The sequence below is a fragment of the Desmodus rotundus genome, chromosome X (genome assembly GCF_022682495.2).
Source record: "Desmodus rotundus isolate HL8 chromosome X, HLdesRot8A.1, whole genome shotgun sequence".
Taxonomy (NCBI): Eukaryota; Metazoa; Chordata; class Mammalia; order Chiroptera; family Phyllostomidae; genus Desmodus; species Desmodus rotundus.
Genome location: NC_071400.1, coordinates 32,272,970 through 32,298,904, shown reverse-complemented (window position 1 = coordinate 32,298,904; position 25,935 = coordinate 32,272,970).

The window sequence follows — 25,935 nt, the reverse complement described above, 5'->3', positions numbered from 1 at the left end:
TGCCTATATCATCTCATTAACATAAGTCCAACTATTCAAACACATATTGAGTGTCTATTATGTGCTGACCTCTTTTCACAAGTTAAGAGAAAGGAAAGCAAGAATAAAGTGGATAAGACTTAGTCCCCTCCCTCAAGTGCTTTAGTCATAAATGCAATGTGATTTGATGATGGATAGGGGTTTCCAATTGAAAGAGTAAAAACATTTCCTTGAGACAAAAAAAAAATGAATGGTACAAAGAAGTCTTCACATGGAGATATTTGAACTACATTTTGAAGGATGAGTAGAAGACAAGAAGAACAATGGATATGACTATTGTATTAGGTAAACACAAGAGCTGTGCCTAAGACATGGAAGCACAGGAAAGGATGGTATGAACAGAAAACTGTAGAGTTACTAATGTGGTATAGTTTGAGGTGGGTTTCCTGTGTGGGGCTAGAAGGGATTAGGGTAGAGAGATGGGTAGAGGTTATCTGTAGAAGGTACTCCTATGTCATCATAAGGTGTGAAGACTTTGCCATAAAAGTTATGGAAAGCCATTACCTGATTCTCAACATAGATTTACATGATCTGAATTGCATTAAAAAAAAAAATAGCTCTAGCAGTAGTAGAGAGATGGGCTGGAGGGCATTAAGTTTGAAGTTGGAGAACTACTGACACAGATCCCGCCTGCCAGGATCCTGTGTTGTGGCGGCAATAGACAAATACACATGGACTACCGAGTCCTGTGGAGGAAAAGGGACAGTGCAACCACTGTCTCAAGAGGAGAGTGCCCCGACCCTTGCCTTGACAGGCTTTTATTGCTTTTCTGGGCACATTACATTGAGGATGATCCTTATTTACAATGCACAGGTTCGCTTTTAGGACTTTACAGAAAACAAAGGAGAGGATGTTGCTAATTACATAAAAGAGGAAGGATATTTGCAAATGTAAAGGGAAAAGTGGTTAAGCTGGTTACACTCTGTCCTTGGAAGGTTTAGCATAGATTTTAGGAAGTTACTTTAAAGATATGCAGTAAATGTTTGCTGCCTCAATTCAGGGTGAGGGAGTTTTTGTTTTTTGTTTTTTGTTTTTAATTTTTATTGTTATTCAATTACAGTTGTATGCCTTTTCTCCCCATCCCTCCACCCCACCCCAGCTGAACCCACCTCCCTCCCCCACCTCCACCCTCCCCCTTGGTTTTGTCCATGTGTCCTTTATAGTAGTTCCTGTAATCCCCTCTTCCCACTGTCCCCCCCACCCCCGGCTATTGTTAGATTGTTCTTAACTTCAATGTCTCTGGTTATATTTTGTTTGCTTTTTTCTTCTATTGATTATGTTCCAGTTAAAGGTGATTTTTAGCAAGAGCAAGTCTCAAAGCAGCCTAGGTACAAAGCAGGCCTGATTCCCCACGGGAGAAACTATCCGTGGGCGTGGATCCTGCCCCCGGAACCTCACTCCCCACTGGCTTTTCCGAGTGGGGGCTGGGCCACATTTCCCATGCTTGGAAAGGTTCCCCATAAACTACTGCAATAATCCAGACAAAAAGTGACAGCACTGAAAGTGACAGCTGTATATTATCATAAATTTCCACTTTTCTTAGCAGCTCAGGAATGAGAAGTTTTGTTATATGAACCCACAGTTAAGTTACCAGGATGGATCAGTAGAATAATGGGGTGAGAAAATAAAGGATGATAGCAAAATGCAGTTGAAGTGATGAACTATGGGGTCCAAACTGGTTATGAAATGAAGTTAAATAACTGAGGGATAAGAGATGTAGTAGGCAAGATTTTGGTCCCCATGATTTCTACCCCTGGTGTTACTCCCTGATTACAAGTTACTCCTTTTATAACCTTATATGGCAAACAGAAGGTTACCTGGGTGTGACTAATCATTTGAGCCCAAAATGGAGAATTTTGTCAAGCTGGTGGCAGAAAGGGAGGTCAGCAAGATTGAAGTGTGTGTGTGTGGGGGGGGGGGTTGTTGCTTGTTTTGAAGATGGAGGTGATCACAAGCTGAGGAATACAGACAGTGTATTGGAGTTGAGAGCAACCCCAGCTGATACGAAACAAGAACATGAGACCTTAGTCTGACAGCTACAAGGAACTGAATTCTACCAACAATCTGAGGTGAACATGAAAAGATTCTTTCCCAGAGTCTCCATATAAGTCCCCAGTCTAGCCAACACCTTGTTTCAGCCTGATCAGACTCAGAACACAGAACACAGTTGAGTATTCTGACCTACAGAACTGAGCTAATAAATGGATGTTGTTTTAAATGGCTAGATTTGTGGTAATTTGTTACATAGCAATAGAAAACTAATGCAAGAGATTAGGAGAGAAGGATGGACATCAAAGTATCATGGGTAAGACATATATACTGGGGCATGTGTACTGGGACATATATAAAGAATAATAAAAATAGGAGGTTGCAGTCTAAGAGTAAGATATAGAATGTAATACTTTGGAGGTAAAGTAGTAGTTCTAGGTTATGGAAATGAAGTGGAGACAAACATTGTTAAAACAGTGGACAACCATATACAGTTGTACATGCTGTGCACTATACAAATCCACATAGCACCACTAGCATAATAGACATCATATATTTGTATATTTATTACAATAATTTTAGAACACATGCGAGTAAAGGATTTTGAAGAAGAAGTGAATTTTCTGATTCACAAAAGCAGCATAATATGAGTTAGCTAATATTAGTTATAAGGTAAAAAGATAGGCAGGAAGTGGCATATACAGATGGCATTAGTCTCAATTACAGGGTAATGAATGAATGAGGAAAGCAGAGAATGTTCTGAAATTAGCTCTACAAAACCAGAAGGATTAACAAGAAATAGACTGTATAAGAATAATAGAATAGTATGGGGCAGGAGCAGTAAGTCAGTTATTACTCTGTTTCGACAAGATCATAGCTCCCTTATATTGTCACTCCCATATACAAAGATCATAAAGTTAAAGCCAGTCTGATGCAAATGAGTCAATACTAATATATCATTTGTGGAACAACTCCAAAAAAACATGCTAATTACCAACTACCTTTATTTTACATATGAGAAAACTGAAGTTCAAGGTAAATAACTTGTGCAAGATCACACAAATTACTAAATGGTAGAGCTAGAATTTATTGAAAAAATGGGTCTTTCTGTCCTTCTACCCTAGTAGGTTTCCTTCCAAGCAGAGAAAATGCTTCCTAACCCACTCTATGTTCTAATTGTCCAGCTGCCTAGAGCCACCCTGTGTGGTGCCCCAGTGTCTCCAGCTAGTCCTCTAGGCTTCTATTCTCCTCCCTCGTCTGTACTTGAACCATAGAGCCCAGGTCTGGAGTGGGTGTGGAGGTGGGGAGGCAATCTCTTCACACTATTTGCTCAGGAGAAAAGGTAACATAAGGTGACTCAGTTCAAGTGCATGCCTCCTCAGAGACTACATTAAACTGGGAAGATGTGTAGCAGTCAATTAGTGATATCCTCTCATTTGTACTACACAGATGGTTGTATCTCTCATAATACTGGCTTTGGATATCCTGGCTCTGATACAGAGCTGGACATGCTGGTGCAAAACCTATCTGTGATATTGAAGATGGAGCCCTCTGAAAATATAAATTCTCCCCTGCACAGCACACATGTGCACTCTTGCCCACACGCACACTAAGAAATAGTATTGGCCTTCCAGAGTGCCAAGTTCTAAGCATCCAGCTCATCACAGAAAACAGTCTGAATTTGGGAACTGACCAAATTGCCTAAGTTCTAGCCCTGAGACCAAGGTGATCAGACCACAGAGGAGATGCCCACAACCCCAGGAACCACAGGACATCTCCCATGGCCCACAGAGATCTGAAAAGCCAGAGGGGTACAAGAGAAGCAAATTGCCTAGGTTCTAGACCACATATACATATGTTTACAATACTAATTGCAGTATTGAAAGCAAATATTGATGATATGCTTAGTATTCTCATATTATCTTGTTTCTCTCCTCTACTTTATAAGACCTGGAATTTTCCCATTTCAAGTTTCCTCCATTATATCCAGGCAGAAATAATTTAACTGGATTCAGTAAAATACAGTGAGCTTATATCCCCTTACTACTAACATCTAGATTGAGAAAAAATCTGTACCAAACATGACAGTATTTTAGATTTCCATGTGTTTTACTAAACTCTTGTAGACATTAGAGTCACAAATGGTAGCTACAAGTAAAATTATATTTTGGATCTTTGTTTTCTTTCTCCAGGTAATTCATTTCCTGAATTCATTTTAGAAATCTACAACATCATAATTGTTAACAAAGTTTTTTGATGTTATATGTAATTGTACACTGGTAATAAGTAAAATTTCATGTGAAATGTTCAAAAAAAGAAACATATGTTGGGTGATACTTTCCTGAATTACTACTCAGATAATTCCAAACCACAAAACTACTAGTTACAAATTAATGGATATGCTGAATAAAACAATACATGTGGTAGCAAACTTTTAGCTAATTGCCACAACCCACCACTTCATTTTTAGTTGACAGAAAAGGTGTTTCCATTGTTTTTCACTCAAGCAACAAATCAAAGATGACTTTCTTGACCAGGTGATTACATGTATAGACAGGGAGGTAGCTTGGTTTTATCAACAAGTCTCTGCTAATACAAGAATAGATATTATACACTGTTCAGTTTTCTTTTTCCAAGTAAAAAAGGAATCTCTCAGTCATATGGGCAGGCCTTATATATATACCTGATAAACTGTTAGTGACAAAAAAGGGCTGCATTTTCCTGGATGCTGCTTATTAGCCTATGGTGGGTCCAAATGATCAAATAGTAGGTTCCATTTGAAAGAACTCCTGGGTACTTTAATGATTTTTTAAAAGAAAAGGTCTACAAAACAATAATTATATTTGGAGTCATCTACATGTATGTTTAGTGTCCAGAATAAATTATACCTAATCTCCATTTATCATTGCCTGTTCCTGTCATTATGTATAACTGCTTCACCTGCAGACACAAAAGGTACAGCTAACCAGAAGAGGGCAAAAGGGTTGCTAACAACCACCCACACAGACTAAGTGTATTCATTTCATGTCTTTTTTAGCACCAATTAGTAATATCCTTTTCTTCAACCAAATGTGTGACAGCAGCAAAGTCTGATGAGGACAGACCATGAACCATTTTGGCATATATTAGTAGTGAGTCTGACTGCATTTTAAGCCACAATCATTTCTTTGTTCAGAGCTGAAGAAAAATTGTATTTACACATAAGCTCTTCTTGTTCCTAAAAAAAACTTATTTCCATACTAATGAATGACCCAGTTTATAGTTACAAAAATGACTTATCCTTGGCAAAAGGAATATATGTCACCTAACAAAGAGACTGATTCAGGAGTGTCCCACTCCCTATCACAACCTGGTTTAGAAGGCAAATAAGCAACAGACTCCTGGATTGGAAAAGAACATGACGCTTGACATTGTTTCTCTGTCTCTCTCTCTCTCCTCCCCATCCCCCCTCATTTCTCATCACTCACACACAGACACACACAGACACCACAAACTTCAATCACTCACATTTACACACATATCCACTCAGACTTGCTCACATCCAACACACTAATATGCACACAAATACCACAGATTCTCACAACTGCACCCAGTCACACCTACTTATACTCAACTACAAAAATGTGAGGATATCATATACTTTACACTCACACATGTTCACACACTCTATGAGCATATTTACTATTTCCTACCAAATTCAGCATGATTTTTCTGCTTTCTCTTCTCTAATTTGATTCTTCTCTTTCACCTCTACAATTTTCTATGGTTGCTGACCCTCTTCTGTGTCTGTGGGGCCAAATTTATAAGCTATAGGCCGACTGTTGGGGCTTCAAGTGGTGGAAGAAGAAAAGAGGAGAGCTGTTCTCCTTCTCCATCCCCTTCTTAGATAAAAATTCACCATACTGGAGACAGTGAGTTATATACACTTATTATCACTTTGAATTAAGTCCATTTTTTAGCTTTAAGACTTTGTGGCCACCATGCATGTGTTGATACCAGGTGGCAGGGATGAAAGAATGAACTGGCAACCTTAACAGAATCTCTTGTGCATGATGACTTTGTAAAGTGTTTTCAAAGTTTTACATTCAATGTCAACCATCTAAGAATAATAATAGCTAGTTTGGTTACAGGCATTATGAATGGTTATACATGCATTATATTAGTTTATGTTCAAACCAATTATTTTATACCATTGCTATAAGTCTTCTTATATTAGAGAGAAGGAAACTGAGGTTCCAATAGATTAAGTTATGTAAGGGGAAGAAGGTTTTTGCTTTTCTCCCCAGCCCTTTTTGTTCCACAACCCCTCAAAAGAATTGCTATTTTGATCAGTCAATATCCATGACATTATGTGAGGAGAATTTCTTGTAAAAAGGATAACTGTATAAAAACATCACACTCATATTATGACACTCCTTAGCATTGGTAAGCTAGTCAAGATAGCCTCAAAACCCAATCATATTGATGTCTTCTGCCTTCCTCACAAACAACATCATCTCAAATTCCATTATGATGACTGGTCAGAGGCCATGAGATTCCTAGAACTGGATTTGAGTTTACTGAGTGGAAAAGACCCTCTAGGCTACACCAGAAGCTTCAATCCAGCTTTCCTTAGTACTACTTGGGGGTTATCAGGTACTAGCCCAACCTAAAATAATTGTGTACCTTGTTTCTCAGAGAGGGACTTGACTAGACAAAAAAAAAAAAAGTTAGGCATTCTTGTTTCCCCAGTGTTAATACCAACACAGCATTGTGCAGATTCTTCCCTACTCACTCAGCTCCAGTCACATTGTACTTCTCTCTTGTTTTCAAACACATTGAAGCATTTCCTGCTTTGGACATGTTGCATACCTCATTTTCTCCACCTGGTAGGTTCTTTAGCACAGGCCCACTTTTTCATTACAAGATCCATTTTATCTTTTGGTAATCAACCTAAATGTCTTTGGACACAAAGTTAGTTTCTTTACCACCCCTGCCTATTATTCTTTTTCTCAGCCTCTTGTTTGTTGCCTATACAACATTACTCCATTTTTTTATTTTATATTGGCCTTTTTACTTGTTTTCTTTTGTCCATCTCTTCAACTAGAATGTATGCTCCCAAAAATTAGAAGTTATTTATCTTGTTTGCCACTGTATCTCAAGCATCTAGCATAGTACATGGTGTACTGTAGGCAGTCAATAAATATCCAAAATCATAGACTGAACAAACTGAGTGAATGATTATGTAACTTGCTAAGGTCACTCAGCCACAAAATGGCATAGTAGGATTTAAACTTAGTTTTTTTCTGACTCCAGTGCCTTCAGAAAGGGTATAACTACAGGAACTAATATGTGCTGAATATCTATCATTTGCGAGGCTTTCTGTAAGGCCCAGGATACAAAGAGATGAAAAAGCCACAGACCTGTCATTGAAGAGCTTAATCTATTGCAAAAGACAAACAAGTAAATTATCCATCATTTAATCCAATAAGTATGCATTCAGATAAGAGTCTGTAAAAAGAAAGAATCCTGGCCTACAGAAAGCTCAGTTTTCTCATGGTGGTTCTTCATCAGAAATGCATTTCAAATTTACCCAGGGACTATTTTTTAACTGTTTCCTTGGTTTCTTTTCTTTTTTAAAAGATTTTATTTATTTGTTTATAGAGAAGGGGGGGAGGGAGGGAGAGAGGAAGAGAAACACCAATGTGTGGTTGCCTTTCACACACCCCCAACCAGGAATTGGCCCACAACCTAGGCATGTGCCCTACTGTGAATCGAACCAGCGACCCTTTGGTTTGCAGGTAAGTGATCAACCCACTGAGTCACACCAGCCAGGGCTACCCAGGAAATGTTTATGCCTAGGCAATACCCTCCCCTCTGCCAAGGTTGTGATTCACTGGGTCTGGATTGGCCACCTGTGTTTGTTTAAAAGCTTCAAGCTAATTTGAATTCACAGCCAGGTTGGCAAATCACTAGTCTACTGGAACATAATGTGATATTATACTATTTTAGAAGAATAAATGAAATGTTATAGGAGTCAAGAGGACAAAAGGTATTCACAAAGAAGTGACATTTCAAGTGGTTATTGAAAAAGAGATGTATTAGATGGGGATGGGAAAAAATTAACATGGGGACACAAGTGAGATCAGTGCAAGTAATTACTTCAAAGAGAAAAATAAGAGTAAAAATGTTCAGACATACCTTGGAGATATTGCAGACTCATATCAGAATAAAGCCAGTCATAATCTTTTTGCTGGCAGAGGGTCTTGTCTTCAATTTGTAAAAAATGCAACATCTGTTAAGCATGATCAAGGAAAGGGCAATAAAACAAGATATGCCTGTACAAGTTTCCTTAGGACCTTAAACATTAGAGTCCAAAGGACCTTAGAAGTCACCTAGAAGAGTACTTCTCAAACTTCATTGTGCATAGGGATCACCCGGGGATTTTGTTAAATGCAGATTCTGACACAGACATCTGAAGTGCAGCCTGAGATTCTGCATTTCTAACATGCTCCCAGGGAATGACATGCTGTTTTGTCCACAGACCACTCTTTGTGTAGCAAGATTTTAGGGATTCTGGGAGGAACACTGACTTGCCAAGGTCATTACTGAAGTGGAGGCATGCCAACAGACAACTACAATGCAGAGCCAGATCAAAGTTACCGTCAATCCATTCAGAGACAAAGACCCAAGCTCTTACTGCAGGGATGGCAGAGTCAAAACCAACACCTGGGGTAGTTTATAGCTTGTCAGACCATGCAACTGTGATCACTCTTTCTCTAGTTGCTTGTCCTTGAATAAAAGCTAATCTTATACCTAAAGGCTTAGGACTTTACAGGTTCATGGGAAACTTTCTCTGTCAATTTGTTCTTAAAAAGGGACGGAATGACAGATAAAATAAAGAGCTAATCCTTTGACACTTGATAACAGAAATTTTTCTTGTACTTTTAAATTACTCAGATTTGAAGGAGTCTAACCTGATGCAGTAAAATTTCAGAAATACTCATTTTCTAGTAATAGATCCTGACTGGAGAAGAATCTCTCTCTGCTATGACATTAGAGAGATTTCAAAGTAATACAAAGGAACAACATTCAGGGCAACTAATAAATATTCACGCTTAAGGAGTTAAAGCACGGGTGAAGCCATACAATTCCACTTACACCTTCAAAATAACTACTTAAGTACTGTTTGCTTTAATAAAGTGCATATTTGTCAAATATCTAACCTATCAAAGCAAACATCCAAGTGTAACCTTGATTGTTGCATTTAATTTTTCTAGCAATCCTGACATAACTATATATTATTAAATCCATTTTTAGAGGTTAGGACACTGAACCTCAGAGCTGTTAAGTAACTTACAAAACTATACATCTAATAAAAAACATGGCTAGGATTGGATTCCTAATGGTCTGACTCCAAAGCCTTGTACTCTTTCCATTTCAATGAACTGCTTTCCCTAAGAATGTATGATATGAGCTTCCTGTTACTAGTCCCTACCTATCAATTTACTGAGCACAGGAAATTTCTGTCACAGCACCCACTTACTTCTCCCTTAAATTAACTAAGGGTTTAATTGTTTGCTTCACCTAATTGATTCTGAGATAGGCCCTTTGAGAAATCAGCCTGGGACAGTATAATCCATGGAACAGCAGCACCAACATGACCTGGACTTGTTTAAAAATGCAGAGGCAGATTTCTGGTCAAGATGGAGGCATAGGTAAACACAGCTTGCCTCCTCCCACAACCATAACAAAATTAAAACTAAACTATGCAACAACTATCACTCAGAATCATCAGAAATTGAGGTAAATGGAAGTCTGACAACTACGGAATCAAAGAAGCCACATCAATCCAGACTGCTAGAAGGGGAAGAGACAAGGAATGGGTTGGTCTCACAACCACATTTAGCAAATAAAAACTTGGGAGGGATATCTCAGGAGCAAGGAGTCCCAGCCCAACACCAGGCCCCCCAGCCCAGGGTTCCAGTGCCAGGAAGATAAGTTTCCATGTCTCTGGCTGCAAAAACCAGCAGGGATTGTGTGAGTGGAAGAAACTTCTGGAGTCCCAACAGCCCCTCTTAAAGAACCCACACACGGACTCACTCAGACTCACTCAGATTTCCTCTGAGTGCCAGCACCAGGGTAGCAGCTTGAAAGGCATCAGTGGCATACAGGAAGAAACTGAAGTGTCTGGCATCAAGGTGAGAGCTGGGAGATAGCATTCTCCCAGACAGAAAGGTGGATAGAGGCCATTGTCCATTTGCTGAACCCTCTCCCCACAAAGCCACAGAACTGGCATATGGATACCACATCTGAGACTCCGTCAACATGGCTAACCTGTTTGCCCCACCCTGGAGATCCTCTGAGACTCCATCCCACCCAAACTGCCTTACTATATTATTGGCTGGGCTTGGCACATGCTTCACAACTTCCTAAATGCTCTCAAACAGCAACAGCTGGCCACAGTGGGCCTCCAGCTCCCATACCTCCTGTTAAGTGACTGAAGGACCACCACTAGCAGCAGCCTGGCCAAGTTCATAGCTTGGCTTTGCCTGGGAACCTCGAAGTACAGCACAAATAGCAGCCATCTGCAATTGCTCACACAGGGTAGCCCCAGGCAGAACACTGGTTGGGGCTGACCTTGACCTGCACCACCTGGGAAATGCCAGAGCCTACACACCCAGTGGACAGCCACAGACCACATTCGAGCACCACCATCCTGACACTGCACAGCTTATCCTCCATGGAGGGTGGAGGTTGGTGGTCTGTGATCATGACTAGTCCTTACAATTGACTGGCCTGGGTAAATCCCTCCCATTGACCTGCCAACAGCAATCAAGTATCAACTACAAGAGGATGATGTACTCATCCCACATGAGTATGGACATGAGTACCCAGATTAGGTGATAGGGGAAGCTGTGCCACTGGACTTATCCCACTGGACCCTACAGGACACCTACTACAAAAGGCCATGCTTCCAAGACAGGGAGTCATAACAGCTCTACCTAATACATTGAAACAAACACAGGGAGGCTGCCAATGAAACAAAGCAACATGGCCCAAATGAAAAAACAGGTCTAAATTCCAGAAAAAGAATTAACAAAATTGATATAAGCAATCTATCAGATGCAGAGTTCAAAACACAGGTTATAAAGATGCTCAAGGAAATTAGTGAGGACCTCAACAGTATAAAAAGATCCAGTCAGAAACAAAAGATACACTAATTGAAAGAAAGAACAACTTACAAGGAAACAATAGTAGAGTGGATGAAGCCAAGAATCAAATCAAAGATTTGGAACATAAGGAAGCAAAATGCAATTGATCAGAACAAGTGGAAGTTAGAATACAAAAAAATGAGGATATGTAAGCAGCCTCTGGGACAACCTCAAGCATTCCAACATTTGCATCGTAGCGGTGCTAGAAGGAGAAGAGAAAGAGCAAGAAATTGAAAATCTATTTGAAAAAAAATAATGAAATGAAACTTCCCGAATTTGGTGAAGGAAATAGACGTGCATGTCTAGGAAGAACAGAGAGCCTCAAACAAGATGGATGCAAAGAGGACCACTCCAAGACACATCATAATTAAAATGCCAAAAGTTACAGATAAAGACAGAATTTTTTAAAATAATGTATTTATTTATTTTTGTTGTTTTTAAATTCTTTTGGATTTTATTCTTGTTTAAGTACAGTTTTCTGCCTTTTCCCCCACCCTTCCCAACCACCACAGCCTTCCCCACCTCCCTCCTGTTTCCACCCTGCCTTGTTATTATCCATATGTCCTTTATAGTTAACCTGTGAACCCTTCACCCTTTCCCCCATTATCCCCTCCCTTCCCCCTTCTGGTTACTGCCAGCATGTTCCCAGTTTCAATGTTTCTGGTTATATTTTTCTGGATTGTTTGTTTTGTTGATTAGGTTCCAGTTAAAGGTGAGATCATATGGTATTTGTCTTTCACTGCCTGGCTTATTCCACTTAGCATAATGCTCTCCAGTTCCATCCATGCTTTTGCAAAGGGTAGGAGCTCCTTCTTTCTTTCTGCTGCATAGAATTCCATTGTGTAAATGTACCATAGTTTTTTGATCCATTCATTAACTAACTGGCACTTAGGTTGCTTCCAACACTTGGCTACTGTAAAATGTGCTGCTATGAACGTTGGAGTGCATAGGTTCTTTTGGATTGGTGTTTCAGGGTTCTTAGGATATAATCCTAGCAGTGGAATTGGTGGGTCAGAAAGGCAGTTCCATTTTCAGTTTTCTGAGGAAATTCCATACTGTTTTCCATAGTGGTTGCACCAGTCTGCAATCCCACCAACAGTGCACTAGGGTTCCTTTTTCTCCACAACCTCACCAGCACTTGTTTGTTGATTTGTTTATGATGTCGATTCTTACTGGTGCGAAGTGGTATCTCATTGTGGTTTTAATTTGCATCTCTCTTATGGCTAGCAATACTGATCATTTATCATATGTCTGTGGTCCTCCTTGGAGAAGTATCTGTTCAAGGGTTTGCCCATTTTTTAATTGGGTTGCCTGTCTTCCTGGTGTGGAGTTGTGTGAGTTCTGTATATATTTTGGAGATCAAACCCTTGTCTGAAGTATCTTCAGCAAATATGTTTTCCCATATGGTTGGTTCTCTTTTCATTTTAATGCTGTTTTCTTTAGCCATTCAGAAGCTTTTTATTTTGATGAGATCCCATTTGTTTATTCTTTCCTTTATATCCCTTGCTCTAGGGGAAATATCAGTGAAAATATTGCTGCATGGAATGTCTGAGATTTTCCTGCTTATGTTCTCCTGAAGGACTTTTATGGTGTCATGACTTATATTTAAGTCTTTTATCCATCTTGAATTTCATTTGGTGTATGCTGTAAGTTTGTGATCAAATTTCTTTTTTCTTTTTTTTTTGCATGTATCTGTGCAGCTCTCCCAACACCATTTGTTGAAGAAGCTATTTTTGCTCCATTTTATGCTGCTGCCCCCTTTATAGAATATTAATTGACCATACAGACTTGGGTTTATTTATGGGCTCTCTATTCTGTTCCATTGGTCCATGCATCTGTTCTTATAAAAGTACCAGGCTGTTTTGATTACAGTGGCCTTGTAATACAGTTTGCTATCAGATATTGTGATCCCTCCTACTTTTTTCTTCTTTCTCAGAATTCCTACAGCTATTCAGGGTCATTTATGGTTCCATACAAAACTTTTAAAGTGTTTGTTCTGTATCTGTGAAATATGTCATTGGTAATTTAATATGTATTGCAGTGAATCTATAAATTGTTTTGGGCAGTATGGACATTTTGACGATGTTAATTACTCCAATCCATGAACATAGTATATGTTTCCACTTGTTAGTGTCTTCCTTAATTTCTTTCTTCAGTGTCGTGTAGTTTTCTGAGAAAAAGTATTTTACCTCCTTGGTTAGGTTTATTCCTAGGTACTTTATTTTTCTTGTTGCTATATCAAATGGGATTTTTTCCCTGATTTCTTTTTCTGATATTTCATGGTTGGTATACAAAAATGCCTTTGATTTCTGAGTATTGATGTTGTATCCTACTGTTTTGCCAAATTCATTTATTACGTCTAGCAGTTTTTTTGGTGGAGTCCATAGGAATTTCTATGTACTCTATCATATCATCTACAAACAATGAGTTTTGATTCCTCCTTTCCAATTTGGGTGCCTTTTATTTCCTTCTCTTGTCTGATTGCTGTGGCTAGGATATCCAATGCTGTGTTGAATAGGAGTAGTGAAAGTGGACAAACTTGCCTTGTTCCTCATCTCAGTGGGAAAATTTTTAGCTTTTGCCCATGTGATCTTGGCTGTGGGTCTCTCATATATGGCTTTTATTAGATTGAGGAATGCTTCCACTATTCCCACTTTTCTGGGTGTTTTTATCATAAATGGGTGCTGTACCTTATCAAATGCTTTTTCTGCATCTATTGATATCATGTGATTTTTGTTTTTTGTTTCTGTAATATATTACATTTATTGATTTGTGAATATTGTACCATCTTTACACCCCTGGGATGAATCCCATTTGATCATGGTGTATGATCTTTTTAATGTATTGCTGGATGCGGTTTGCCAAAATTTTGTTCAGAATTTTAGCATCTATGTTCATCAGCGATATTGGCCTGAAGTTTTCTTTCTTCGTTGTGTCTTTATCTGGTTTTGGGATTAGGATGATGCTGGCTTCATAAAAAAAGAGTTTTGGAGTCTTCTATGGTCTTCGATTTTTCTCGAATAGTCTGTGAAGGATAGGGATTATCTCTTCCTTAAATGCTTTGTAGAGTTCTCCTGTGAAACTGTCCAGTCAAGAGCTTTTGTGTGTTGGGAGTTTTTTGATGACTGCTTCAATTTCCTCTGCTGTTATTGGTCTGTTCATGTTTTCTGCTTCTTCTTCATTCAGTTTTGGAAGATTATATTTTTCTAGAAATGTGTCCATTTCACCTAGGTTTTCAAATTTCTTGGCATACCGTTCTTCGTAGTAATTTCTTACAATCCTTTGTATTTCTGTGGAATCAGTTGTAATCTCTCCTCTTTCATTTCTAATTGTGTTTATTTGGATCCTCTCTCTTTTCTTCTTGATGAGCCTACTTAAAGGCTTGTCGATTTTGTTTATCTTTTCAAAGAACCAACTCCTGGATTCATTGATCCTGAGAACTGTGCTTTTAGTCTCTATGTCATTTAGTTCTGCTCTGATCTTGGTTATTTCCTTCCTTCTGCTTGCTCTGGGCTGTCTTTGTTGTTGTTCCTCCAGTTCTTGTAGGCATAGGGTTAGGTTGTTTGTTTGAACTGTTTCTAACTTCTTAAGGTAGGCCTGTATTGCTATGAACTTCCCTCTCAGGACTGCCTTTGCTGTGTCCCATAGGTTTTGGGTTGTTGTGAGTTCATTTTCATTTGTTTCCAGAAACTTTTTGATTTCTTCTCTAATCTCGTTCTTGACCCATTCATTGTTTAATAGCATGCTATTCAGTCTCCATGATTTTGAGTGTTTGGGGTTTTGTCCTTTGGGGTTGGTTTCTAGTTTCAGCCCCTTGTGGTGAGAGAAGATGCTTGCTATGATTTCAATTTTCTTGAATTTGTTTAGGCTTGCTTTGTGTCCTATCATGTGGTCTATCTTTGAAAAAGTTCCATGGACACTTGAAAAGAATGTGTATTTTGCTTCTTTGGGATGAAAAGCTCTATAGATATCAGTTAAGTCCATTTCCTCTAGGGTATTGTTAAGTGACACAATATCTTTGTTAATCTTTTGTTTGGAAGACCTGTCCATTTTTGATAGTGGAGTGTTAAAATCCCCTACTATAATTGTGTTGCTGTCAATATCTTTCTTGAAATCCTCCAAGATTTTCTTTATGTATTTGGGTGCTCCTATGTTGGGTGCATATATATTTATAATGTTTATGTCTTCTTGGTGGGTTCTTCCTTTGAGTATTATGAAGTGACCTTCTGGGTCTCTCTTTATGGCCCTTCTTTGGAAGTCTATTTTGTCTGATATGAGTATTGCTACCCCTGCTTTTTTTTCCTGTCCGTTTGCTTGGAAAATTTGTTTCCAGCCCTTCACTTTCAGTCTGTGTAAGTCTTTTGTCCTGAGATGGGTTTCTTGTAGGCAGCATATGTGTGGGTCATGTTTTCTTATCCATTCAGCTGTTCTATGTCTTTTGATTGGAGCATTTAATCCATTTACGTTTAAGGTTATTATCGATAGGTAGTTATTCATTGCCATTATTTCCTACCTGTGTTCCTCTGTCTTTCTCTTTTCCTTCCTTTCCTTAAAGCAGTCCCTTTAGCATCTCTTGCAGAGCTGGTTTGGTGGAGCTGTATTCTTTTAGACTTCTTTTGTCTGGGAAACTCTTTATTTGGTCTTCTATCTTGATTGAGAGCCTTGCTGGGTAAAGTAGTCTTGGTTGGAGGCCTCTGGTTCTCATTACTTGGAATATTTTTTGCCATTCTCTTCTGGCTTGGAGCGTTTCCATTGAGAAGTCAGTTGCTAACCTTATTGGGGCTCCCTTGTATGTTACTTCCTTTTTCTCCCTTGCTGCCTTTAAGATCCTCTCTTTGTCTTGGAAATTTGCCATTTTAATTATGATGTGTCTTGCAGTGGGTCTCTTTGGGTTCCTCTTGTTTGGGACTCTCTGTGATTCCTGGATTTGGGTGACTTTTTCTCTCCTCAGATTAGGGAAATTTTCCATCATTACTTTTTCAAACAGGTTTTCTATCCCTTGCTCTTCTTCTTCTCCTTCTGGTATTCCTATTATACGGATATTGTTACGTTTCATGTTGTCCTGCATTTCCCTTATTGCCTCTTCATTCTTTCTGAGCCTCTTTTCCTTTTCTTGCTCCTTCTGGGTGTTTTTTTCTACTTTATCCTCCAGCTCGCTGATCCGATCCTCTGCTTCATCAAGTCTGCTTTTAATTCCTTCTACTGTGTTCTTCAATTCAGAAATTGTATTCTTCATTTCCTCATGGCTCTTGTTGATATTTTCTATTTCCTTTTTCATGTTGATATAGTTTGCAGTGAGTTCATTGTAGTTTCCTTGTAGTTTCTGGTAGTTCTCTTTGAGCTCAGAGAGCTCAGTGAGCTTCCTGATGACCATTGCTTTGAACTCAGTATCTGATAGTTGACTTGCCTCTTTTTCAGTTAGCATTCTTTCTGAGGCTTCCTCCTTTCCTTTCATTTGGGAATTGTTTCTTTGTCTTCCCATTGTTTGTGAGACTCTTCTTGTTAAGCCTCTGCTTTTTAAATTGATCTCTTCTGACTCTCTGGGTTTATGGTATGAACTTCTATGGTAGAATGCCAATGGGATTCAGTGGTGCTGTCTCCTTAATCTCCTGTGCTGTCTGGTCTTGAGCTGACGTTTATGGGTTTAACACGGTCTAACTCTGGTCTTTTCAGCACTCCAGGTTTTGTTGTCTCACTTGTGGGAAAAAGAGAAAGGGGGGAAGAAAAAAAAAGAAGGGAAGGAGGGAAAAAGGAAATAGAAAAGGAAAGGAAGGAGGGAAGAAGGAATAAAGAAAGATCGGAGGCAAGATAAGAAGGAATTTTAACAAAAATTAAAACATAGGAATAAATAAAAGAAGGCAGGAAGAAGGCATAAAAAAGGTAAAGGATGGGAGGAAGAAGGAATGAAAAAAAAAAAGAAAGGAAGAAGGAATTCAGGGAGAAAGGAGGAAAGGGAAAAAAAAAGTCTTCTGCTGGCTTTAAACTGGTCAGGTTAGTTCTGCTGGTCATCCTGTCTGTGGAATGGAAGGGAGTGGTTGGAAGGATTGGTTTCACTTTTCTCCCTTCCTGGGCCACACTCTTCGCTGTTGTTCAGCCTGCAGTCCAGTTCCTCATGGTCCTTCTGCTCCCCAGTAGGCCTTTAGTTTACCAGTTGTGCTGTCCTTGAGTTGCACCAATTAGGGGCAATTCACACTCTACCTTCTTGCTCTTTGCTGTCTTAGATGCTAGGGGCTCTGGGTGCTGGTATGGGGTAGTTCAGCCGCCTACTGGGTTGAGTCTTTCTGGGGAATGCAGTCTCCCCTAGCCCTGCAGCTCCCCTCTGCTGGGTGTTCTGCCTTTGTTCTAGAGAGCCAGTAGGCCCTGCAGGGCTCTGTGTGCAGGTGTTAGGTAGGCGCTGTAGGTGTGGTCCCTGGCAGGCAGCCAGGCCGTTGACTGGCCAATCCAGCCGCTTTGGGCTTGAGTCTCTCGGGCGGGCGGGGCCGCTTTGGGACTGAGTCACGCAGCACTCGGGTCCCAGGTTTTGGGCCTGTGGGTGGAGCAGCTAGCCTCTGCTCCAGATGCTCTCCCACCCGAGGTTTCAGGTGTGGGCGCCCCTCCGGGGTTTCATGTGTGGGCCCCCAGTTCGCTAATCTGCATGCATGCAACCAGGCCTCAGGTGAGCGCCGGGGCTCCGGGGCTGCTTATCCCGCGCTCGCAGTCCAGGGACGGAGGGGGGTGGGGCGCCGGGGGCCACGGCTGCTGCTGAGAGTTCTCTAACTAGCCCCTGAGTGCCTCTGTTTTCTTTTTCTTTTTGAGAAATTCCTCCTATTCAAGCCCCCCTGGTCCAAACAAGCACCTGACTGCTCACAGCTCAGCCTGGCCCTCTCCCAAGACTCCTGCAGCAGCCCCTGTGTCTGGGCTGGCGCTTCTGCCACCCTTGTACCAGGCGGGTCCCGGGTCCCGGGGACCTTATTGTCCTTAAGCACTCTTCTTACCGTCAGATCTTTCAATATCCTCTATCTTTGGTCTCTGATCTTCATATATGTTGGAATACTGTTGGCTGTTCGCTCTGCTCCTCAGATCAGCTAGGTATTTGACTGGCGTTGAGGGGAAGTGGACTCTGCTCCCACCTATCTCGCCGCCATCTTCCCGCAGAACTCCTCTATGACCATTATTAACACTGCTCTAGTTTAAGCCCTCTGATCTCTCACCTGAACTTTTGCAAGTGCCTCCTTAATGTTTATCTTCCTACCTCCATTCTCACTGGTATAGACAAATATAAAATCTCCTTGGAAGATGTTTAAGCCATGACATCTATTACATGGTGTCTTGATTTTTATTTTCAGGTTTTCTTAACAAAAATTTTCAAGTGAACTCTGTAATAGTAAAGCTATGTTAAAATCTGGAAAATGTTGTATAAAATTATATTGCTGTTTTGAAAGGCTGCAGGTTAAGCAGTGTTAAGTGGGTAATGTTAGTCACCATTTAATCTGTAAAGAATGTGCATTTAGTAATTTTTATTTCAGATAGATCCATTAGCTGTGTATAGGAGCTCCCAAGTATGTTTTATGTAAAACAAAATCACAGCTAACACATCATTAGTTGCCAATATCAGATCTTTACTTTTCATGATTTCAAGACTCCATGTTAAGTCCCTTAAATTTAACTTTTCAAGATTAACAGTTCTACAAAGTACAATCCAGGGATGCAACATTTAGATATTGGCAGAATCCCTCCCCTATGACATCTACTTCTGCATTTTCATATGTTTATAGCTGTAAATCACATATATGAATGCATAAATTCCCAGCAAATATACAATTTTATAAAAGGGAAGAGCATAACTTTGTAAAAAGGTAGGAGGTGAAAAATATGATTTCGGGAAGGAAAGATGTTGGAGGAGTTAATAAGGAAGATGATCTTTACTTCTCTGTTCCAAACTGTTCTGTGTCTTTCTAATTATTCCCCATTTCTACTATATAATTATATTCTCAAATTTTGTTCAGGTTTATTATTTCTATATACTAGCATTTTATAGTGCTAGTTTACAAATCACTTTTTACAGATATCATCTCGCTTTGCATTCCAAGTTAACAGAACTAGCTTGCCTTACTCTTGGTGAAGGTCCAAAGAGGTCTAGCAAAAGAACTTAGACCAATGGCCAAGGCCTTATTCTGCTACTTACTGTATAAGCTTGAATACAGAGCAAGTTCTAGATGCCTTAGTTTCCTCATCTGTAAAATGAGGGAGCTGGATCAAATCTTAAATTGCTTCTAGTGCTTAAATTTTATGGTTTCATGGATAAAAACATATGAGTTTCTACAATCTAAACATGCCCCAATATGCTAAGTGAATGCATTTATTGTATCTTTCAAAAATAAAAATTAAGCCCCCACAAATAATTGAAGCATTTTACATAAGAGAGCATGAGTAGTCATGCAACCGCAGCAACACTAATATCTGGTTATTTTAGCTTTATGCTGATAAAAATTTTGAAGGTAAATAATAAACTATCCACTATACTTCTAGAAAGTTGAGTTCATTACAAATTTACTCTTAGGTTGAGTTGAAACCTGCTGCTTCACATCTCTCCTCTTGCTCTTTTATAGAACTACAAGGCAAAAATTCTTCTTTATGTGACTGCCCTTTGAAAAGTGGAACACAGCTACAGCATCTCTCAATTTGCCTTCTTTTCTCCAGACCAAACATTCACAATTTAAAAGAACCTTTACCACCCAGGTCACCCTCCTCTGCACACATAATCATTTGGTCATCATGCTTTTAAAATAGGCCTATAGAGAACTTAACACAAACTCTACTAGATATATAGTAATTATTTTGTTACTGTCTTTTAAGTCTTAGATTTTTAAAAGACTCCATTGAAAGCTATAGACATTCTTCAGAAAAAGTTTATATATATATATATATATATATATATGTATATATTAGTATATATCTATTATAAACATATAAACATTATAAACATATAAATATATACATATATATTGCAAATTATCAGTTGTTTCATAAACCACTAATGCTCATCCAGGACCTCCTGCTAAGAACCCCTATCCTAGGTATGTCTAGAGAAAAGTATGGCTACTGATTCTGATGATTTTTACACTATATATTATTTAAATAAATAGTATAATGTTCATCTTCCTAAAGAAAGAAAAGGGATAGAAATAATTAATTTTGAGGTGGTAGTACTAATATACAATGGGACCTTGGTTCTCAAACTTAATTCATCCTGGAAAACTGTTCGAGAATCAATTTGTTCGAAAACTGAATCTCCTTTGCCACCTGAGAGATGTGTGACTAATCATACATGTATCAGCATGAAAGGGTTGTCAGGTAGAGAACTGAGACTTCAAGATTTTTTAGACAACTGAGACATTTTTTCTGTAAACAACTTGATCAAGAACCGAATTGCTCAAGAACCAAGACATTTAAGAACCAAGTTTTGACTGTAATTACTATACATGTTTTCAGGTATTTTTAACAAGAGACTTGTGGGAATTCAACTATAAAATCATCTAACTGACCTATCCATATAACTAAATTTTTTTTAGCAAACATTGGGACTACCCTCCAGTGCCAATTCATACTAATGCACCTTGAGTGCCAGGTAATATCTCAGATGATATATGTTAAACAACATGATAATGATTCATTCTTAGCATGAGGAGCTGTCAAGCAGAAAAGATACAGTCATGCAATTCAATACACTTCCACCCATCAAAGAGATGTTTTCTGGTGTCCTAATTTCCATTCAATAGAGCACATTAACCTCCTGTTAAACAATAAAGTTAAATTAGATATAATCACAGGCTGAATAGCAATCTGTTTAATCTCATGTATTTTCTTAGGTACAATGATATTTTTGCTATGGGTATTCATCAGGCACAGAGAAAATGTTGATTCATATATCACATTCTTTATAATCTAATACTGCTCTACTAGAATGTCAAAAAATTAGAAGATCAAAATTGGGAGAAAATTTTTCAGTTCTATATAAGGAGTTGGTTTATGGATCCTGCCTGGCATCTTAGTGTGATGTTATAGTTGAAAGCAAAAGAAAATACCCAATCATTGTCATATGAAAGTAATCACAGGTACCTGACCTCAAGTATTATTAACCTACTTATAGTGATTTCTAAGTGTTTTAGATTGAATTAGTGACCCTAATTCATCACTCCTGCCTGGATCCACTCCTTTGTCATCTGACTTTACAGTTCCTCTCCCTAAAAGGCAGCTTGTGAATTTAGGCTAGACCATGTGACTCTCTTTGTCCAGTGGAACATGGGTGGAACAGACTGTGTTCCAGTTTCAAGTCTTAGCAATAAAAGGATCCTCATGTTTCTCATGTTTCTGCTTGCCCTCTTGCACTTGTGTCATCACATGAGAAAAGCACCCCTGAATAATCAGCTAGTCCAAGACACACAGAGAAGACACAGACTCAATCTGCAGCTAAGAGCCAACCAGCTGAGCCCAGCTTAGATCACCTGACCCCCACCCAACCCATAGGCAGATGAGCAAAATCAATGCTTACTGTTGTATGCCACTGATAATCTGTTGTTAGGTGTATAGTAATAGCCAACTAGCACAACATACTAAAATCTTTTATTCAGCAGCATGTCCTTTTTACCTGTGACATGTATGCATTACACACACTGATACGATTTAGTGTCAGGTACTGTATTAGACATAGAGCATGCCACGGTAAACAAACAATGCTCATGGTTGCTTATTGTCTATTGGTTTGAGCTTCATAATACCTCTTACCCCTCTTGACCTAACTATAAGTATGATGCAGTGTCAGAAAACCAGGCCAGGAGTTATTTGATTTATTTATAAGCAATTCACAATTATATTCATATAGCAATGATTCACATTGGCATGCTTTCCAGATAACTGAAGTTTGAATCTCAAGCTCAGAAATTTGAACCACATTGGCAGAAGATGGTATTACCCACTTCTCTATCATCTCAAAGGACATGGAACATTATTTAACCTTTCCTCAATGACTCAGGGCCACCATTATTAACTACAGTTATTGTGTTCTGCTGTAATATATCTCTCTTTCTCTCCACAGTTCTCTCTCTTCTTACTGGAAGGCTGTCAGCTGTCCATTCTTCTGCTGTCATGCAACCTGACTCTAATACTCTTCTTTCCCCTAACTTGCCTTCCCATAATTCCTACATCTCAACCAGATAACCAGCTTATTAAGTATGTATTAAAAGGAAAGAGACTCAGAGTGTGACACTCTGACCCTCTCATGTTAAGTGAAGGGTTTTTATGCATGGGCTTCTTCATAACAATTCCTGGCCCTCACAATTCTTTCTTTCTAACTTTAGGGTTCAAGACAATATTCCAGAAAAAAAAGAGGCCATTGGATGACAGTCTGACTTTTAAGGGAGGTTTGACATACCTTACTTTTATTGTGCTCTAGAGAACTTTAAAGTGTTTTTCATATAATCTTACTTAATAATTACAAAACTGTTCAAATAGCTGGACAGAAAGGGTCTCAGACCTAAATGGATTCCCACTCCAGTGTGAAAGCAGAGCGTTTCTTTTCTCTCCAAATACCTTAGTAAGATTACAGAAAATCAATAGGTGGAGGCCCTAAAACCTCAAGCACCATACAACTATAAGCAGTTTATCTCAAAAATAAGTACCAGAAATGAAACATGACTATAGGTATTCAAATGTGCCAGCTCATTAGCAAAGTATAAGGAGAAATATCACTCAGGAGTAGAAAGAGAAGCTGGATGAATGCTCTGCCCACATTGAGTTTTGGAATTTCTGGATCAGTTGTATGCAATTTTATTTAACTAAGCAAATCAGACCAAATTAGCCTATATTCATTTGCTTTACTTTTTAAAGATATATTTGTCTTAATTTTTTAGTGTTCTCAGGTTGTATTTCTTTGTTTTCCCAAAATGGTTGGTTAGGAAACCAGATACCGAAGCAAGATTTCTATTTTAGAAAGTAGAAGGGTTTTGCTGTTTTTTTTCTGGGACAGGTCTGAACTGCACAGGTCCACTAAAGGTGGATTATTCTTTTTCGATAAGTACAGACAGCCCTTCGTCTTTGTGAGTTTTGCATCTCTGTGTTCACTTTTATTTCTCAGAATCAAATCATCAGTTGTTCAGAAAGTTAAATTAATGTGAAAGATTTATATGTTCATTTTCTTGCCATCACCAGGGATGGCAGGGCTGAGGATTATTTCATTTCTGAGTGTGCAACAAACAATGTTACATATGATGTTCCCATTAGTTTTTCCAGTCACATCTAACACAGTGCCTGGGACATAACAAGCACTCAATAAGTGTTTGAGGAATCAATACATTTGTAAACTCATCAGGTTTGTAAATTATTTGCCTTGTTTCTTCAAGTTACAGCTCTTTGAGAATCAAAAAATAGAACTAGATTTAATGAATCACTAGTCTATCATTTACCAAGCTATTTGTATTAACCACGACTTCCATTATTAATTGCCTTCTGCGTACAAATGTCCAATAATGATACAGAGAGAAGAAAGCAGATGCAGGAAGAGAGAGCAAGTGGGGAAAGAAGCAATTACCCTGAAGTAGACCTAACTGTTCCAAACACATTGCCTTTGGCTTTGGTTCACATAATGGTTTCTGTGCTATCTTCCACTGTATACTGCATGTCAGCACCTCTGACAGAATGAAGTAAAAAACAAATTCCTTCTGCTTTTCTCCACATACAGCCTTTGCACATAGCCAGTAAATGGGTTCAAATGCCCTCACAAAAGCATGTTCCAGCTGTAGGCTCCATTTGCCACATGTGGGGTTGTGTAGAAACAGTTCTGAGAAAAGGTTTCAGCTATCTGTTCTCATCATTATCTCTGATAGCATTTAGATTTTTATGACATGAAAATATGTAGTTTGGATTGCTCGTTGATATTCTCCTCTTGAATCTATATAGCTCACTGAGCAATTTAATTGCAACAGGTATACATTTGCATATCCTGAACCTATTTAACTTTAGCAACCCTATAGTCAGATGCCTCCAACAGCTGTTTAAACACATTCATCTTAAATTCAGTTATTCTGTAGGATCTCAAAACTATTTTCTATTTGTTATAGTTATTATTTAAAGAGATCACATAATGAATTCTTTTTAAATATTTTTTTTCCATTTCCTTTTATTAGGAAACAAGTATGGCAGGGGGAAAAGTAAAAACGAACTCCCCAATTTTTCCTACTCTTCTCCCATACTCACTTTTATCAACAAAGGTAATACTGTTGAAAATTGAATATATATCCTTCCAGTCATTTTCTATAACATACTAACACTGATACATACATATATATGTACATATATTTGCACCCACACACACTCTATACAATCATTCACATCCTATTTTTTGACTTTTTATGATTTTCCATTCCTAGTTTTGTAATCCCATTTTCCATTCAGTTTCTTGCAGTATTTTAAAGATAGATCTTCATACACGTGTGAACTGTAATAACAGATACAGAAATCAGTGATCATCCCTGTTGGGGATCAAGTGTGTGTGATGTATGTGTGAGTGTGTATATGTATGTATGTGTCTCATCTAGCAGACCTGGACAAGACAGAGGTGAGAGAACTAGTTAAAGCCACCCAGGTAGTTTTTGTTTATAAAACTTGAGTGGGTTCTTAAATTGGAATATCATTTAATTTAAAAAATAAAAGTACATCAACACAAAAATGATTCAAAATACAAATGGCATAAAAATCAATTAAATTAGGAGCATTTATTCATTCAAAAATATGTGAGTGCCTACCCTGTGCAAGGCATAGTGCTAAGAATTATTGATATACAGATAAGATGTGGTCTAATTATCAGGGCCAACTACAAAATCTATTATAAGTTTTCACTTAGTCTCCAGTCCCTTTTTACTAATAGAAAGGTAATATCTTCTAGCCATGAGTGTCTAAAGGCAAAGTTTTAGTTTCAATTTACATATAAAACTGAGGGACAGTCTACAAATATGTTGACATTCGAAAATGTCAAGGTCATAAAAAAACAAAGAAAGTCTAAGAAATAATCACATATGAAAGGAAACTAAGGAGACATGATAACTCAATGTGATATGGCATCCTGGAATACAAAGAGGACATTAATAGAAAAACTGGGGAAATCCAGGTAAATTTGGGAATGTAATTAATAGTATTGTACCAATGTTATCTCAGTTTTGACAAACATATACAATAACGTACATATGGGGAAGCTGGATGAAGGGTTTAGAGAAACTCTTTGTATCATCTCTGCAACTTTTCTCTAACTTTAAAGTTATTCTAGTATAAAACATTTATTTAAAAAGTAACAGGCAAGAGCAGTAAAGGTAAGGAGGTATAGAAATAAAATAACAGTTTGATATTTTTATATTTTCTATGTACTAGGCACCATGCTAACTATATGTATGATCCCAATTAAATCTCTACAACAGTCTGAAAGATAGATCCTGTTATTACCTTCATTCCACTGATGAGGAAAGTGAACATCAGGGAAGTAAAATATCTTGTCCAAGGACACCCTGGCAGGAAGTGGTAGAGACAAGATTGGGAGCCTGATATCAAGACAAAATCAAAGTCTAGAATCCTAACCACTACACTATACCACTCTCACTAAAGAATTTAGGGTTTTTTTGTTGTTGTTTTTTCATGAGGCTCCAGACCACTTGACTTTCTGCTGTGTAACATGTTCAAATAAATGCTC